At 43.5% G+C, this 17,500-nt stretch overlaps 11 non-coding genes and 4 pseudogenes across 11 annotated transcripts; all 15 read left to right on the top strand.

The window, feature by feature from the left end:
- Positions 1-189: 189 nt before the first annotated feature.
- LOC136757412 (5S ribosomal RNA) lies at positions 190-308 on the top strand. Its single transcript, XR_010819439.1, has one exon. It is a non-coding gene; the product is annotated as a 5S ribosomal RNA (ribosomal RNA).
- Positions 309-1,374: 1,066 nt separating this feature from the next.
- On the top strand, positions 1,375-1,493 carry LOC136757906 (5S ribosomal RNA). The gene has a single exon (XR_010819719.1). It is a non-coding gene; the product is annotated as a 5S ribosomal RNA (ribosomal RNA).
- Positions 1,494-2,543: 1,050 nt separating this feature from the next.
- LOC136756516 (5S ribosomal RNA) lies at positions 2,544-2,662 on the top strand. The gene has a single exon (XR_010818595.1). It is a non-coding gene; the product is annotated as a 5S ribosomal RNA (ribosomal RNA).
- Positions 2,663-3,728: 1,066 nt separating this feature from the next.
- Positions 3,729-3,847, top strand: LOC136757903 (5S ribosomal RNA). Its single transcript, XR_010819718.1, has one exon. It is a non-coding gene; the product is annotated as a 5S ribosomal RNA (ribosomal RNA).
- A 1,066-nt stretch (positions 3,848-4,913) lies between these two features.
- Positions 4,914-5,042, top strand: LOC136757443 (uncharacterized; annotated as a pseudogene).
- A 1,055-nt stretch (positions 5,043-6,097) lies between these two features.
- On the top strand, positions 6,098-6,216 carry LOC136755935 (5S ribosomal RNA). The gene has a single exon (XR_010818043.1). It is a non-coding gene; the product is annotated as a 5S ribosomal RNA (ribosomal RNA).
- Positions 6,217-7,282: 1,066 nt separating this feature from the next.
- On the top strand, positions 7,283-7,391 carry LOC136757674 (uncharacterized; annotated as a pseudogene).
- Positions 7,392-8,457: 1,066 nt separating this feature from the next.
- LOC136757547 (uncharacterized) lies at positions 8,458-8,566 on the top strand (annotated as a pseudogene).
- Positions 8,567-9,632: 1,066 nt separating this feature from the next.
- LOC136757312 (5S ribosomal RNA) lies at positions 9,633-9,751 on the top strand. Its single transcript, XR_010819346.1, has one exon. It is a non-coding gene; the product is annotated as a 5S ribosomal RNA (ribosomal RNA).
- Positions 9,752-10,817: 1,066 nt separating this feature from the next.
- LOC136757311 (5S ribosomal RNA) lies at positions 10,818-10,936 on the top strand. Its single transcript, XR_010819345.1, has one exon. It is a non-coding gene; the product is annotated as a 5S ribosomal RNA (ribosomal RNA).
- A 1,066-nt stretch (positions 10,937-12,002) lies between these two features.
- LOC136756937 (5S ribosomal RNA) lies at positions 12,003-12,121 on the top strand. Its single transcript, XR_010818988.1, has one exon. It is a non-coding gene; the product is annotated as a 5S ribosomal RNA (ribosomal RNA).
- Positions 12,122-13,187: 1,066 nt separating this feature from the next.
- LOC136757573 (uncharacterized) lies at positions 13,188-13,296 on the top strand (annotated as a pseudogene).
- A 1,066-nt stretch (positions 13,297-14,362) lies between these two features.
- On the top strand, positions 14,363-14,481 carry LOC136757310 (5S ribosomal RNA). Its single transcript, XR_010819344.1, has one exon. It is a non-coding gene; the product is annotated as a 5S ribosomal RNA (ribosomal RNA).
- A 1,066-nt stretch (positions 14,482-15,547) lies between these two features.
- On the top strand, positions 15,548-15,666 carry LOC136756935 (5S ribosomal RNA). The gene has a single exon (XR_010818986.1). It is a non-coding gene; the product is annotated as a 5S ribosomal RNA (ribosomal RNA).
- A 1,066-nt stretch (positions 15,667-16,732) lies between these two features.
- Positions 16,733-16,851, top strand: LOC136757149 (5S ribosomal RNA). Its single transcript, XR_010819190.1, has one exon. It is a non-coding gene; the product is annotated as a 5S ribosomal RNA (ribosomal RNA).
- The last annotated feature ends 649 nt before the right edge of the window (positions 16,852-17,500 follow it).

Below are 17,500 nucleotides of genomic sequence, written 5' to 3'. Positions count from 1 at the left end.
CCAACTAACGCACAACGTTGCCACAACGTTGCCACAACGTTGCCACAACGTGGCGTGTTAGCAGGGACTGTCTGCGGCGCGCTGGTGTGTCCCGGGCTTTAGAGTAGAGAGACAGTTCAACTGTAAGTATGATCGGCAGAAACGGATATTGCCTTCCCTTTAAGTAGAGCGTCAGGGACAGCCTCCCTGGCTTACGGCCATACTAGCCTGAATACGCCCGATCTCGACCGATCTCGGAAGCCAGGCAGGCTCGGGCCTGGTCAGTACTTGGATGGGAGACCGCCTGGGAATACCAGGTGCTGTAAGCTTTTGCACCTTTTACACACCAGAGGGCGACAAATCACGAGTTTTAACTTTGGATACACACAATTTCATCATTATTTCAGATTTTACTTCCCCAAATACACAGGCATACAATAGATCTTGATCTCCAACATAAACGGTCCCTAGTAACTAGGGTACATTCGTAAATTAATTGAGCATCATGGCTAGAAGTGACTCAATGTTGCCTAATCTTTCTCATCAAGAAATGACACAATTACAGCAACACAAAAAGGAACTCCACCACACAAAGTTCAGTGCTCACAAGGAGACTCATTCAACACACACGGTTCCATTCCCATTCATGCAAAGCACGAAAGTGTAAAACTTGGGAACATACTTGAGAGCAAAGATCACATTCAATCTCATTCAAGGCACGGATGTGAATGCAACGGGATGAAATTACTGAAATGATGCCTGCCCTCGAACTGTGATGATGGACTACCCGACTCGCCAATAATATTGGGTTCTGGTGTATTGAAATACAGGAGCTGCTGGATTTGTGTGTTTTCTTACCCCCTCACCATAGTTTGTCAAATGTTTAAACAACTGAACTTATATTCAAGGTTTGTTTCTCTTCATATGTTTTACTGGTTTACATTTGTCTCAGCAACCTGTTGAATGATTCTTCTGCTTTCAAAACAAAATGACAACAGGATGAATGCACACACTTGTAAATACAATACATGCAATGTTATGCATCATAGTGATGCAACCTCCTTTCAGTTTCATACTGCATGTCAATTGAAATCCTTACTGAAATGCACACCTTCTCAAGATTGCGCTTGACTGGCGTGTCAGGCACTCAATTACAGCTGTTTTATCAAGACAATGTGTTCGTTTTGTAATACATAGTTCCGGTCTGGTGTGGCACCCCAGCTAACGCACAACGTTGCCACAATGTTGCCACAACGTGGCGTGTTAGCAGGGACTGTCTGCGGCGCGCTGGTGTGTCCCGGGCTTTAGAGTAGAGAGACAGTTCAACTGTAAGTATGAACGGCAGAAACGGATATTGCCTTCCCTTTAAGTAGAGCGTCAGGGACAGCCTCCCTGGCTTACGGCCATACTAGCCTGAATACGCCCGATCTCGTCCGATCTCGGAAGCTAAGCAGGCTCGGGCCTGGTCAGTACTTGGATGGGAGACCGCCTGGGAATACCAGGTGCTGTAAGCTTTTGCATCTCTTACACACCAGAGGGCGACAAATCACGAGTTTTAACTTTGGATACACGCAATTTCATCATTATTTCAGATTTGACTTCCCCAAATACACAGGCATACAATAGATCTTGTTCTCCAACGTAAACGGTCCCTAGTAACTAGGGTACATTCGTAAATAAATTGAGCATCATGGCTAGAAGTGACTAAATGTTGCCTAATCTTTCTCATCGAGAAATGACACAATTACAGCAACACAAAAAGGAACTCCACCGGACAAAGTTCAGTGCTCACAAGGAGCCTCATTCAACACACACGGTTCCATTCCCATTCATGCAAAGCACGAAAGTGTAAAACTTGGGAACATACTTGAGAGCAAAGATCACATTCAATCTCATTCAAGGCACGGATGTGAATGCAACGGGATGAAATTACTGAAATGATGCCTGCCCTCGAACTGTGATGATGGACTACCCGACTCGCCAATAATATTGGGTTCTGGTGTATTGAAATACAGGAGCTGCTGGATTTGTGTGTTTTCTTACCCCCTCACCATAGTTTGTCAAATGTTTAAACAACTGAACTTATATTCAAGGTTTGTTTCTCTTCATATGTTTTACTGGTTTACATTTGTCTCAGCAACCTGTTGAATGATTCTTCTGCTTTCAAAACAAAATGACAACAGGATGAATGCACACACTTGAAAATACAATACATGCAATGTTATGCATCATAGTGATGCAACCTCCTTTCAGTTTCATACTGCATGTCAATTTAAATCCTTACTGAAATGCACACCTTCTCAAGATTGCGCTTGAATGGCGTGTCAGGCACTCAATTACAGCTGTTTTATCAAGACAATGTGTTAGTTTTGTAATTCATAGGTCTGGTGTGGCACCCCAGCTAACGCACAACGTTGCCACAACGTTTCGTGTTAGCAGGGACTGTCTGCGGCGCGCTGGTGTGTCCCGGACTTTAGAGTAGAGAGACAGTTCAACTGTAAGTATGAGCGGCAGAAACGGATATTGCCTTCCCTTTAAGTAGAGCGTCAGGGACAGCCTCCCTGGCTTACGGCCATACTAGCCTGAATACGCCCAATCTCGTCCGATCTTGGAAGCTAAGCAGGCTTGGGCTTGGTCAGTACTTGGATGGGAGACCGCCTGGGAATACCAGGTGCTGTAAGCTTTTGCATCTTTTACACACCAGAGGGCGACAAATCACGAGTTTTAACTTTGGATATACGCAATTTCATCATTATTTCAGATTTGACTTCCCCAAATACACAGGCATACAATAGATCTTGTTCTCCAACGTAAACGGTCCCTAGTAACTAGGGTACATTCGTAAATAAATTGAGCATCTTGGCTAGAAGTGACTAAATGTTGCCTAATCTTTCTCATCGAGAAATGACACAATTACAGCAACACAAAAAGGAACTCCACCGGACAAAGTTCAGTGCTCACAAGGAGCCTCATTCAACACACACGGTTCCATTCCCATTCATGCAAAGCACGAAAGTGTAAAACTTGGGAACTTACTTGAGAGCAAAGATCACATTCAATCTCATTCAAGGCACGGATGTGAATGCAACGGGATGAAATTACTGAAATGATGCCTGCCCTCGAACTGTGATGATGGACTACCCGACTCGCCAATAATATTGGGTTCTGGTGTATTGAAATACAGGAGCTGCTGGATGTGTGTGTTTTCTTACCCCCTCACCATAGTTTGTCAAATGTTTAAACAACTGAACTTATATTCAAGGTTTGTTTCTCTTCATATGTTTTACTGGTTTACATTTGTCTCAGCAACCTGTTGAATGATTCTTCTGCTTTCAAATTAAAATGACAACAGGATGAATGCACACACTTGAAAATACAATACATGCAATGTTATGCATCATAGTGATGCAACCTCCTTTCAGTTTCATACTGCATGTCAATTGAAATCCTTACTGAAATGCACACCTTCTCAAGATTGCGCTTGACTGGCGTGTCAGGCACTCAATTACAGCTGTTTTTTCAAGACAATGTGTTCGTTTTGTAATACATAGTTCCGGTCTGGTGTGGCACCCCAGCTAACGCACAACGTTGCCACAATGTTGCCACAACGTGGCGTGTTAGCAGGGACTGTCTGCGGCGCGCTGGTGTGTCCCGGGCTTTAGAGTAGAGAGACAGTTCAACTGTAAGTATGAACGGCAGAAACGGATATTGCCTTCCCTTTAAGTAGAGCGTCAGGGACAGCCTCCCTGGCTTACGGCCATACTAGCCTGAATACGCCCGATCTCGTCCGATCTCGGAAGCTAAGCAGGCTCGGGCCTGGTCAGTACTTGGATGGGAGACCGCCTGGGAATACCAGGTGCTGTAAGCTTTTGCATCTTTTACACACCAGAGGGCGACAAATCACGAGTTTTAACTTTGGATACACGCAATTTCATCATTATTTCAGATTTGACTTCCCCAAATACACAGGCATACAATAGATATTGTTCTCCAACGTAAACGGTCCCTAGTAACTAGGGTACATTCGTAAATAAATTGAGCATCATGGCTAGAAGTGACTAAATGTTGCCTAATCTTTCTCATCGAGAAATGACACAATTACAGCAACACAAAAAGGAACTCCACCGGACAAAGTTCAGTGCTCACAAGGAGCCTCATTCAACACACACGGTTCCATTCCCATTCATGCAAAGCACGAAAGTGTAAAACTTGGGAACATACTTGAGAGCAAAGATCACATTCAATCTCATTCAAGGCACGGATGTGAATGCAACGGGATGAAATTACTGAAATGATGCCTGCCCTCGAACTGTGATGATGGACTACCCGACTCGCCAATAATATTGGGTTCTGGTGTATTGAAATACAGGAGCTGCTGGATTTGTGTGTTTTCTTACCCCCTCACCATAGTTTGTCAAATGTTTAAACAACTGAACTTATATTCAAGGTTTGTTTCTCTTCATATGTTTTACTGGTTTACATTTGTCTCAGCAACCTGTTGAATGATTCTTCTGCTTTCAAAAAAAAATGACAACAGGATGAATGCACACACTTGAAAATACAATAAATGCAATGTTATGCATCATAGTGATGCAACCTCCTTTCAGTTTCATACTGCATGTCAATTGAAATCCTTACTGAAATGCACACCTTCTCAAGATTGCGCTTGACTGGCGTGTCAGGCACTCAATTACAGCTGTTTTATCAAGACAATGTGTTCGTTTTGTAATACATAGTTCCGGTCTGGTGTGGCACCCCAGCTAACGCACAACGTTGCCACAATGTTGCCACAACGTGGCGTGTTAGCAGGGACTGTCTGCGGCGCGCTGGTGTGTCCCGGGCTTTAGAGTAGAGAGACAGTTCAACTGTAAGTATGAACGGCAGAAACGGATATTGCCTTCCCTTTAAGTAGAGCGTCAGGGACAGCCTCCCTGGCTTACGGCCATACTAGCCTGAATACGCCCGATCTCGTCCGATCTCGTCCGATCTCGGAAGCCAAGCAGGCTCGGGCCTGGTCAGTACTTGGATGGGAGACCGCCTGGGAATACCAGGTGCTGTAAGCTTTTGCATCTCTTACACACCAGAGGGCGACAAATCACGAGTTTTAACTTTGGATACACGCAATTTCATCATTATTTCAGATTTGACTTCCCCAAATACACAGGCATACAATAGATCTTGTTCTCCAACGTAAACGGTCCCTAGTAACTAGGGTACATTCGTAAATAAATTGAGCATCATGGCTAGAAGTGACAAAATGTTGCCTAATCTTTCTCATCGAGAAATGACACAATTACAGCAACACAAAAAGGAACTCCACCGGACAAAGTTCAGTGCTCACAAGGAGCCTCATTCAACACACACGGTTCCATTCCCATTCATGCAAAGCACGAAAGTGTAAAACTTGGGAACATACTTGAGAGCAAAGATCACATTCAATCTCATTCAAGGCACGGATGTGAATGCAACGGGATGAAATTACTGAAATGATGCCTGCCCTCGAACTGTGATGATGGACTACCCGACTCGCCAATAATATTGGGTTCTGGTGTATTGAAATACAGGAGCTGCTGGATTTGTGTGTTTTCTTACCCCCTCACCATAGTTTGTCAAATGTTTAAACAACTGAACTTATATTCAAGGTTTGTTTCTCTTCATATGTTTTACTGGTTTACATTTGTCTCAGCAACCTGTTGAATGATTCTTCTGCTTTCAAAACAAAATGACAACAGGATGAATGCACACACTTGAAAATACAATACATGCAATGTTATGCATTATAGTGATGCAACCTCCTTTCAGTTTCATACTGCATGTCAATTGAAATCCTTACTGAAATGCACACCTTCTCAAGATTGCGCTTGACTGGCGTGTCAGGCACTCAATTACAGCTGTATTATCAAGACAATGTGTTCGTTTTGTAATACATAGTTCCGGTCTGGTGTGGCACCCCAGCTAACGCACAACGTTGCCACAACGTTTCGTGTTAGCAGGGACTGTCTGCGGCGCGCTGGTTTGTCCCGGGCTTTAGAGTAGAGTGACAGTTCAACTGTAAGTATGAACGGCAGAAACTGATATTGCCTTCCCTTTAAGTAGAGCGTCAGGGACAGCCTCCCTGGCTTACGGCCATACTAGCCTGAATACGCCCGATCTCGTCCGATCTCGGAAGCTAAGCAGGCTCGGGCCTGGTCAGTACTTGGATGGGAGACCGCCTGGGAATACCGGGTGCTGTAAGCTTTTGCATCTTTTACACACCAGAGGGCGACAAATCACGAGTTTTAACTTTGGATACACGCAATTTCATCATTATTTCAGATTTTACTTCCCCAAATACACAGGCATACAATAGATCTTGTTCTCCAACGTAAACGGTCCCTAGTAACTAGGGTACATTCGTAAATAAATTGAGCATCATGGCTAGAAGTGACTAAATGTTGCCTAATCTTTCTCATCGAGAAATGACACAATTACAGCAACACAAAAAGGAACTCCACCAGACAAAGTTCAGTGCTCACAAGGAGCCTCATTCAACACACACGGTTCCATTCCCATTCATGCAATGCACGAAAGTGTAAAACTTGGGAACATACTTGAGAGCAAAGATCACATTCAATCTCATTCAAGGCACGGATGTGAATGCAACGGGATGAAATTACTGAAATGATGCCTGCCCTCGAACTGTGATGATGGACTACCCGACTCGCCAATAATATTTGGTTCTGGTGTATTGAAATACAGGAGCTGCTGGATTTGTGTGTTTTTTTACCCCCTCACCATAGTTTGTCAAATGTTTAAACAACTGAACTTATATTCAAGGTTTGTTTCTCTTCATATGTTTTACTGGTATACATTTGTCTCAGCAACCTGTTGAATGATTCTTCTGCTTTCAAAACAAAATGACAACAGGATGAATGCACACACTTGAAAATACAATACATGCAATGTTATGCATCATAGTGATGCAACCTCCTTTCAGTTTCATACTGCATGTCAATTGAAATCCTTACTGAAATGCACACCTTCTCAAGATTGCGCTTGACTGGCGTGTCAGGCACTCAATTACAGCTGTTTTATCAAGACAACGTGTTCGTTTTGTAATATATAGTTCCGGTCTGGTGTGGCACCCCAGCTAACGCACAACGTTGCCACAATGTTGCCACAACGTGGCGTGTTAGCAGGGACTGTCTGCGGCGCGCTGGTGTGTCCCGGGCTTTAGAGTAGAGAGACAGTTCAACTGTAAGTATGAACGGCAGAAACGGATATTGCCTTCCCTTTAAGTAGAGTGTCAGGGACAGCATTCCTGGCTTACGGCCATACTAGCCTGAATACGCACGATCTCGGAAGCTAAGCAGGCTTGGGCCAGGTCAGTACTTGGATGGGAGACCGCCTGGGAATACCAGGTGCTGTAAGCTTTTGCATCTTTTACACACCAGAGGGCGACAAATCACGAGTTTTAACTTTGGATACACGCAATTTCATCATTATTTCAGATTTTACTTCCCCAAATACACAGGCATACAATAGATCTTGTTCTCCAACGTAAACGGTCCCTAGTAACTAGGGTACATTCGTAAATAAATTGAGCATCATGGCTAGAAGTGACTAAATGTTGCCTAATCTTTCTCATCGAGAAATGACACAATTACAGCAACACAAAAAGGAACTCCACCGGACAAAGTTCAGTGCTCACAAGGAGCCTCATTCAACACACACGGTTCCATTCCCATTCATGCAATGCACGAAAGTGTAAAACTTGGGAACATACTTGAGAGCAAAGATCACATTCAATCTCATTCAAGGCACGGATGTGAATGCAACGGGATGAAATTACTGAAATGATGCCTGCCCTCGAACTGTGATGATGGACTACCCGACTCGCCAATAATATTGGGTTCTGGTGTATTGAAATACAGGAGCTGCTGGATTTGTGTGTTTTTTTACCCCCTCACCATAGTTTGTCAAATGTTTAAACAACTGAACTTATATTCAAGGTTTGTTTCTCTTCATATGTTTTACTGGTTTACATTTGTCTCAGCAACCTGTTGAATGATTCTTCTGCTTTCAAAACAAAATGACAACAGGATGAATGCACACACTTGAAAATACAATACATGCAATGTTATGCATCATAGTGATGCAACCTCCTTTCAGTTTCATACTGCATGTCAATTGAAATCCTTACTGAAATGCACACCTTCTCAAGATTGCGCTTGACTGGCGTGTCAGGCACTCAATTACAGCTGTTTTATCAAGACAACGTGTTCGTTTTGTAATATATAGTTCCGGTCTGGTGTGGCACCCCAGCTAACGCACAACGTTGCCACAATGTTGCCACAACGTGGCGTGTTAGCAGGGACTGTCTGCGGCGCGCTGGTGTGTCCCGGGCTTTAGAGTAGAGAGACAGTTCAACTGTAAGTATGAACGGCAGAAACGGATATTGCCTTCCCTTTAAGTAGAGTGTCAGGGACAGCATTCCTGGCTTACGGCCATACTAGCCTGAATACGCCCGATCTCGGAAGCTAAGCAGGCTTGGGCCAGGTCAGTACTTGGATGGGAGACCGCCTGGGAATTCCAGGTGCTGTAAGCTTTTGCATCTTTTACACACCAGAGGGCGACAAATCACGAGTTTTAACTTTGGATACACGCAATTTCATCATTATTTCAGATTTGACTTCCCCAAATACACAGGCATACAATAGATCTTGTTCTCCAACGTAAACGGTCCCTAGTAACTAGGGTACATTCGTAAATAAATTGAGCATCATGGCTAGAAGTGACTAAATATTGCCTAATCTTTCTCATCGAGAAATGACACAATTACAGCAACACAAAAAGGAACTCCACCGGACAAAGTTCAGTGCTCACAAGGAGCCTCATTCAACACACACGGTTCCATTCCCATTCATGCAAAGCACGAAAGTGTAAAACTTGGGAACATACTTGAGAGCAAAGATCACATTCAATCTCATTCAAGGCACGGATGTGAATGCAACGGGATGAAATTACTGAAATGATGCCTGCCCTCGAACTGTGATGATGGACTACCCGACTCGCCAATAATATTGGGTTCTGGTGTATTGAAATACAGGAGCTGCTGGATTTGTGTGTTTTCTTACCCCCTCACCATAGTTTGTCAAATGTTTAAACAACTGAACTTATATTCAAGGTTTGTTTCTCTTCATATGTTTTACTGGTTTACATTTGTCTCAGCAACCTGTTGAATGATTCTTCTGCTTTCAAAACAAAATGACAACAGGATGAATGCACACACTTGAAAATACAATACATGCAATGTTATGCATCATAGTGATGCAACCTCCTTTCAGTTTCATACTGCATGTCAATTGAAATCCTTACTGAAATGCACACCTTCTCAAGATTGCGCTTGAATGGCGTGTCAGGCACTCAATTACAGCTGTTTTATCAAGACAATGTGTTCGTTTTGTAATATATAGTTCCGGTCTGGTGTGGCACCCCAGCTAATGCACAACATTGCCACAATGTTGCCACAACGTGGCGTGTTAGCAGGGACTGTCTGCGGCGCGCTGGTGTGTCCCGGGCTTTAGAGTAGAGAGACAGTTCAACTGTAAGTATGAACGGCAGAAACGGATATTGCCTTCCCTTTAAGTAGAGCGTCAGGGACAGCCTCCCTGGCTTACGGCCATACTAGCCTGAATACGCCCGATCTCGTCCGATCTCGGAAGCTAAGCAGGCTCGTTCCTGGTCAGTACTTGGATGGGAGACCGCCTGGGAATACCTGGTGCTGTAAGCTTTTGCATCTTTTACACACCAGAGGGCGACAAATCACGAGTTTTAACTTTGGATACACGCAATTTCATCATTATTTCAGATTTGACTTCCCCAAATACACAGGCATACAATAGATCTTGTTCTCCAACGTAAACGGTCCCTAGTAACTAGGGTACATTCGTAAATAAATTGAGCATCATGGCTAGAAGTGACTAAATGTTGCCTAATCTTTCTCATCGAGAAATGAGACAATTACAGCAACACAAAAAAGAACTCCACCGGACAAAGTTCAGTGCTCACAAGGAGCCTCATTCAACACACACGGTTCCATTCCCATTCATGCAAAGCACGAAAGTGTAAAACTTGGGAACATACTTGAGAGCAAAGATCACATTCAATCTCATTCAAGGCACGGATGTGAATGCAACGGGATGAAATTACTGAAATGATGCCTGCCCTCGAACTGTGATGATGGACTACCCGACTCGCCAATAATATTGGGTTCTGGTGTATTGAAATACAGGAGCTGCTGGATTTGTGTGTTTTCTTACCCCCTCACCATAGTTTGTCAAATGTTTAAACAACTGAACTTATATTCAAGGTTTGTTTCTCTTCATATGTTTTACTGGTTTACATTTGTCTCAGCAACCTGTTGAATGATTCTTCTGCTTTCAAAACAAAATGACAACAGGATGAATGCACACACTTGAAAATACAATACATGCAATGTTATGCATCATAGTGATGCAACCTCCTTTCAGTTTCATACTGCATGTCAATTGAAATCCTTACTGAAATGCACACCTTCTCAAGATTGCGCTTGAATGGCGTGTCAGGCACTCAATTACAGCTGTTTTATCAAGACAATGTGTTCGTTTTGTAATATATAGTTCCGGTCTGGTGTGGCACCCCAGCTAATGCACAACATTGCCACAATGTTGCCACAACGTGGCGTGTTAGCAGGGACTGTCTGCGGCGCGCTGGTGTGTCCCGGGCTTTAGAGTAGAGAGACAGTTCAACTGTAAGTATGAACGGCAGAAACGGATATTGCCTTCCCTTTAAGTAGAGCGTCAGGGACAGCCTCCCTGGCTTACGGCCATACTAGCCTGAATACGCCCGATCTCGTCCGATCTCGGAAGCTAAGCAGGCTCGTTCCTGGTCAGTACTTGGATGGGAGACCGCCTGGGAATACCTGGTGCTGTAAGCTTTTGCATCTTTTACACACCAGAGGGCGACAAATCACGAGTTTTAACTTTGGATACACGCAATTTCATCATTATTTCAGATTTGACTTCCCCAAATACACAGGCATACAATAGATCTTGTTCTCCAACGTAAACGGTCCCTAGTAACTAGGGTACATTCGTAAATAAATTGAGCATCATGGCTAGAAGTGACTAAATGTTGCCTAATCTTTCTCATCGAGAAATGAGACAATTACAGCAACACAAAAAAGAACTCCACCGGACAAAGTTCAGTGCTCACAAGGAGCCTCATTCAACACACACGGTTCCATTCCCATTCATGCAAAGCACGAAAGTGTAAAACTTGGGAACATACTTGAGAGCAAAGATCACATTCAATCTCATTCAAGGCACGGATGTGAATGCAACGGGATGAAATTACTGAAATGATGACTGCCCTCGAACTGTGAAGATGGACTACCCGACTTGCCAATAATATTGGGTTCTGGTGTATTGAAATACAGGAGCTGCTGGATTTGTGTGTTTTCTTAACCCCTCACCATAGTTTGTCAAATGTTTAAACAACTGAACTTATATTCAAGGTTTGTTTCTCTTCATATGTTTTACTGGTTTACATTTGTCTCAGCAACCTGTTGAATGATTCTTCTGCTTTCAAAACAAAATGACAACAGGATGAATGCACACACTTGAAAATACAATACATGCAATGTTATGCATCATAGTGATGCAACCTCCTTTCAGTTTCATACTGCATGTCAATTGAAATCCTTACTGAAATGCACACCTTCTCAAGATTGCGCTTGACTGGCGTGTCAGGCACTCAATTACAGCTGTTTTATCAAGACAATGTGTTCGTTTTGTAATATATAGTTCCGGTCTGGTGTGGCACCCCAGCTAACGCACAACGTTGCCACAATGTTGCCACAACGTGGCGTGTTAGCAGGGACTGTCTGCGGCGCGCTGGTGTGTCCCGGGCTTTAGAGTAGAGAGACAGTTCAACTGTAAGTATGAACGGCAGAAACGGATATTGCCTTCCCTTTAAGTAGAGCGTCAGGGACAGCCTCCCTGGCTTACGGCCATACTAGCCTGAATACGCCCGATCTCGTCCGATCTCGGAAGCTAAGCAGGCTCGTGCCTGGTCAGTACTTGGATGGGAGACCGCCTGGGAATACCAGGTGCTGTAAGCTTTTGCATCTTTTACACACCAGAGGGCGACAAATCACGAGTTTTAACTTTGGATACACGCAATTTCATCATTATTTCAGATTTTACTTCCCCAAATACACAGGCATACAATAGATCTTGTTCTCCAACGTAAACGGTCCCTAGTAACTAGGGTATATTCGTAAATAAATTGAGCATCATGGCTAGAAGTGACTAAATGTTGCCTAATCTTTCTCATCGAGAAATTACACAATTACAGCAACACAAAAAGGAACTCCACCGGACAAAGTTCAGTGCTCACAAGGAGCCTCATTCAACACACACGGTTCCATTCCCATTCATGCAAAGCACGAAAGTGTAAAACTTGGGAACATACTTGAGAGCAAAGATCACATTCAATCTCATTCAAGGCACGGATGTGAATGCAACGGGATGAAATTACTGAAATGATGCCTGCCCTCGAACTGTGATGATGGACTACCCGACTCGCCAATAATATTGGGTTCTGGTGTATTGAAATACAGGAGCTGCTGGATTTGTGTGTTTTCTTACCCCCTCACCATAGTTTGTCAAATGTTTAAACAACTGAACTTATATTCAAGGTTTGTTTCTCTTCATATGTTTTACTGGTTTACATTTGTCTCAGCAACCTGTTGAATGATTCTTCTGCTTTCAAAACAAAATGACAACAGGATGAATGCACACACTTGAAAATACAATACATGCAATGTTATGCATCATAGTGATGCAACCTCCTTTCAGTTTCATACTGCATGTCAATTGAAATCCTTACTGAAATGCACACCTTCTCAAGATTGCGCTTGACTGGCGTGTCAGGCACTCAATTACAGCTGTTTTATCAAGACAACGTGTTCGTTTTGTAATATATAGTTCCGGTCTGGTGTGGCACCCCAGCTAACGCACAACGTTGCCACAATGTTGCCACAACGTGGCGTGTTAGCAGGGACTGTCTGCGGCGCGCTGGTGTGTCCCGGGCTTTAGAGTAGAGAGACAGTTCAACTGTAAGTATGAACGGCAGAAACGGATATTGCCTTCCCTTTAAGTAGAGTGTCAGGGACAGCATTCCTGGCTTACGGCCATACTAGCCTGAATACGCCCGATCTCGGAAGATAAGCAGGCTTGGGCCAGGTCAGTACTTGGATGGGAGACCGCCTGGGAATTCCAGGTGCTGTAAGCTTTTGCATCTTTTACACACCAGAGGGCGACAAATCACGAGTTTTAACTTTGGATACACGCAATTTCATCATTATTTCAGATTTGACTTCCCCAAATACACAGGCATACAATAGATCTTGTTCTCCAACGTAAACGGTCCCTAGTAACTAGGGTACATTCGTAAATAAATTGAGCATCATGGCTAGAAGTGACTAAATATTGCCTAATCTTTCTCATCGAGAAATGACACAATTACAGCAACACAAAAAGGAACTCCACCGGACAAAGTTCAGTGCTCACAAGGAGCCTCATTCAACACACACGGTTCCATTCCCATTCATGCAAAGCACGAAAGTGTAAAACTTGGGAACATACTTGAGAGCAAAGATCACATTCAATCTCATTCAAGGCACGGATGTGAATGCAACGGGATGAAATTACTGAAATGATGCCTGCCCTCGAACTGTGATGATGGACTACCCGACTCGCCAATAATATTGGGTTCTGGTGTATTGAAATACAGGAGCTGCTGGATTTGTGTGTTTTCTTACCCCCTCACCATAGTTTGTCAAATGTTTAAACAACTGAACTTATATTCAAGGTTTGTTTCTCTTCATATGTTTTACTGGTTTACATTTGTCTCAGCAACCTGTTGAATGATTCTTCTGCTTTCAAAACAAAATGACAACAGGATGAATGCACACACTTGAAAATACAATACATGCAATGTTATGCATCATAGTGATGCAACCTCCTTTCAGTTTCATACTGCATGTCAATTGAAATCCTTACTGAAATGCACACCTTCTCAAGATTGCGCTTGAATGGCGTGTCAGGCACTCAATTACAGCTGTTTTATCAAGACAATGTGTTCGTTTTGTAATATATAGTTCCGGTCTGGTGTGGCACCCCAGCTAATGCACAACATTGCCACAATGTTGCCACAACGTGGCGTGTTAGCAGGGACTGTCTGCGGCGCGCTGGTGTGTCCCGGGCTTTAGAGTAGAGAGACAGTTCAACTGTAAGTATGAACGGCAGAAACGGATATTGCCTTCCCTTTAAGTAGAGCGTCAGGGACAGCCTCCCTGGCTTACGGCCATACTAGCCTGAATACGCCCGATCTCGTCCGATCTCGGAAGCTAAGCAGGCTCGTTCCTGGTCAGTACTTGGATGGGAGACCGCCTGGGAATACCTGGTGCTGTAAGCTTTTGCATCTTTTACACACCAGAGGGCGACAAATCACGAGTTTTAACTTTGGATACACGCAATTTCATCATTATTTCAGATTTGACTTCCCCAAATACACAGGCATACCATAGATCTTGTTCTCCAACGTAAACGGTCCCTAGTAACTAGGGTACATTCGTAAATAAATTGAGCATCATGGCTAGAAGTGACTAAATGTTGCCTAATCTTTCTCATCAAGAAATGAGACAATTACAGCAACACAAAAAAGAACTCCACCGGACAAAGTTCAGTGCTCACAAGGAGCCTCATTCAACACACACGGTTCCATTCCCATTCATGCAAAGCACGAAAGTGTAAAACTTGGGAACATACTTGAGAGCAAAGATCACATTCAATCTCATTCAAGGCACGGATGTGAATGCAACGGGATGAAATTACTGAAATGATGACTGCCCTCGAACTGTGAAGATGGACTACCCGACTTGCCAATAATATTTGGTTCTGGTGTATTGAAATACAGGAGCTGCTGGATTTGTGTGTTTTCTTACCCCCTCACCATAGTTTGTCAAATGTTTAAACAACTGAACTTATATTCAAGGTTTGTTTCTCTTCATATGTTTTACTGGTTTACATTTGTCTCAGCAACCTGTTGAATGATTCTTCTGCTTTCAAAACAAAATGACAACAGGATAAATGCACACACTTGAAAATACAATACATGCAATGTTATGCATCATAGTGATGCAACCTCCTTTCAGTTTCATACTGCATGTCAATTGAAATCCTTACTGAAATGCACACCTTCTCAAGATTGCGCTTGACTGGCGTGTCAGGCACTCAATTACAGCTGTTATATCAAGACAATGTGTTCGTTTTGTAATATATAGTTCCGGTCTGGTGTGGCACCCCAGCTAACGCACAACGTTGCCACAATGTTGCCACAACGTGGCGTGTTAGCAGGGACTGTCTGCGGCGCGCTGGTGTGTCCCGGGCTTTAGAGTAGAGAGACAGTTCAACTGTAAGTATGAACGGCAGAAACGGATATTGCCTTCCCTTTAAGTAGAGCGTCAGGGACAGCCTCCCTGGCTTACGGCCATACTAGCCTGAATACGCCCGATCTCGTCCGATCTCGGAAGCTAAGCAGGCTCGTGCCTGGTCAGTACTTGGATGGGAGACCGCCTGGGAATACCAGGTGCTGTAAGCTTTTGCATCTTTTACACACCAGAGGGCGACAAATCACGAGTTTTAACTTTGGATACACGCAATTTCATCATTATTTCAGATTTTACTTCCCCAAATACACAGGCATACAATAGATCTTGTTCTCCAACGTAAACGGTCCCTAGTAACTAGGGTATATTCGTAAATAAATTGAGCATCATGGCTAGAAGTGACTAAATGTTGCCTAATCTTTCTCATCGAGAAATTACACAATTACAGCAACACAAAAAGGAACTCCACCGGACAAAGTTCAGTGCTCACAAGGAGCCTCATTCAACACACACGGTTCCATTCCCATTCATGCAAAGCACGAAAGTGTAAAACTTGGGAAAATACTTGAGAGCAAAGATCACATTCAATCTCATTCAAGGCACGGATGTGAATGCAACGGGATGAAATTACTGAAATGATGCCTGCCCTCGAACTGTGATGATGGACTACCCGACTCGCCAATAATATTGGGTTCTGGTGTACTGAAATACAGGAGCTGCTGGATTTGTGTGTTTTCTTACCCCCTCACCATAGTTTGTCAAATGTTTAAACAACTGAACTTATATTCAAGGTTTGTTTCTCTTCATATGTTTTACTGGTTTACATTTGTCTCAGCAACCTGTTGAATGATTCTTCTGCTTTCAAAACAAAATGACAACAGGATGAATGCACACACTTGAAAATACAATACATGCAATGTTATGCATCATAGTGATGCAACCTCCTTTCAGTTTCATACTGCATGTCAATTGAAATCCTTACTGAAATGCACACCTTCTCAAGATTGCGCTTGACTGGCGTGTCAGGCACTCAATTACAGCTGTTTTATCAAGACAATGTGTTCGTTTTGTAAAATATAGTTCCGGTCTGGTGTGGCACCCCAGCTAACGCACAACGCTGCCACAACGTTGCCACAACGTGGCGTGTTAGCAGGGACTGTCTGCGGCGCGCTGGTGTGTCCCGGGCTTTAGAGTAGAGAGACAGTTCAACTGTAAGTATGAACGGCAGAAACGGATATTGCCTTCCCTTTAACTAGAGCGTCAGGGACAGCCTCCCTGGCTTACGGCTATACTAGCCTGAATACGCCCGATCTCGTCCGATCTCGGAAGCCAAGCAGGCTCGGGTCTGGTCAGTACTTGGATGGGAGACCGCCTGGGAATACCAGGTGCTGTAAGCTTCTGCACCTTTTACACACCAGAGGGCGACAAATCACGAGTTTTAACTTTGGATACACACAATTTCATCATTATTTCAGATTTTACTTCCCCAAATACACAGGCATACAATAGATCTTGTTCTCCAATGTAAACGGTCCCTAGTAACTAGGGTACATTCGTAAATAAATTGAGCATCATGGCTAGAAGTGACTAAATGTTGCCTAATCTTTCTCATCGAGAAATGACACAATTACAGCAACACAAAAAGAACTCCACCGGACAAAGTTCAGTGCTCACAAGGAGCCTCATTCAACACACACGGTTCCATTCCCATTCATGCAAAGCACGAAAGTGTAAAACTTGGGAACATACTTGAGAGCAAAGATCACATTCAATCTCATTCAAGGCACGGATGTGAATGCAACGGGATGAAATTACTGAAATGATGCCTGCCCTCGAACTGTGATGATGGACTACCCGACTCGCCAATAATATTGGGTTCTGGTGTATTGAAATACAGGAGCTGCTGGATTTGTGTGTTTTCTTACCCCCTCACCATAGTTTGTCAAATGTTTAAACAACTGAACTTATATTCAAGGTTTGTTTCTCTTCATATGTTTTACTGGTTTACATTTGTCTCAGCAACCTGTTGAATGATTCTTCTGCTTT

Source organism: Amia ocellicauda, chromosome 8, assembly GCF_036373705.1.
Source record: "Amia ocellicauda isolate fAmiCal2 chromosome 8, fAmiCal2.hap1, whole genome shotgun sequence".
Lineage (NCBI taxonomy): Eukaryota > Metazoa > Chordata > Actinopteri > Amiiformes > Amiidae > Amia > Amia ocellicauda.
This window is presented reverse-complemented; position numbering and strand designations above follow the sequence as displayed.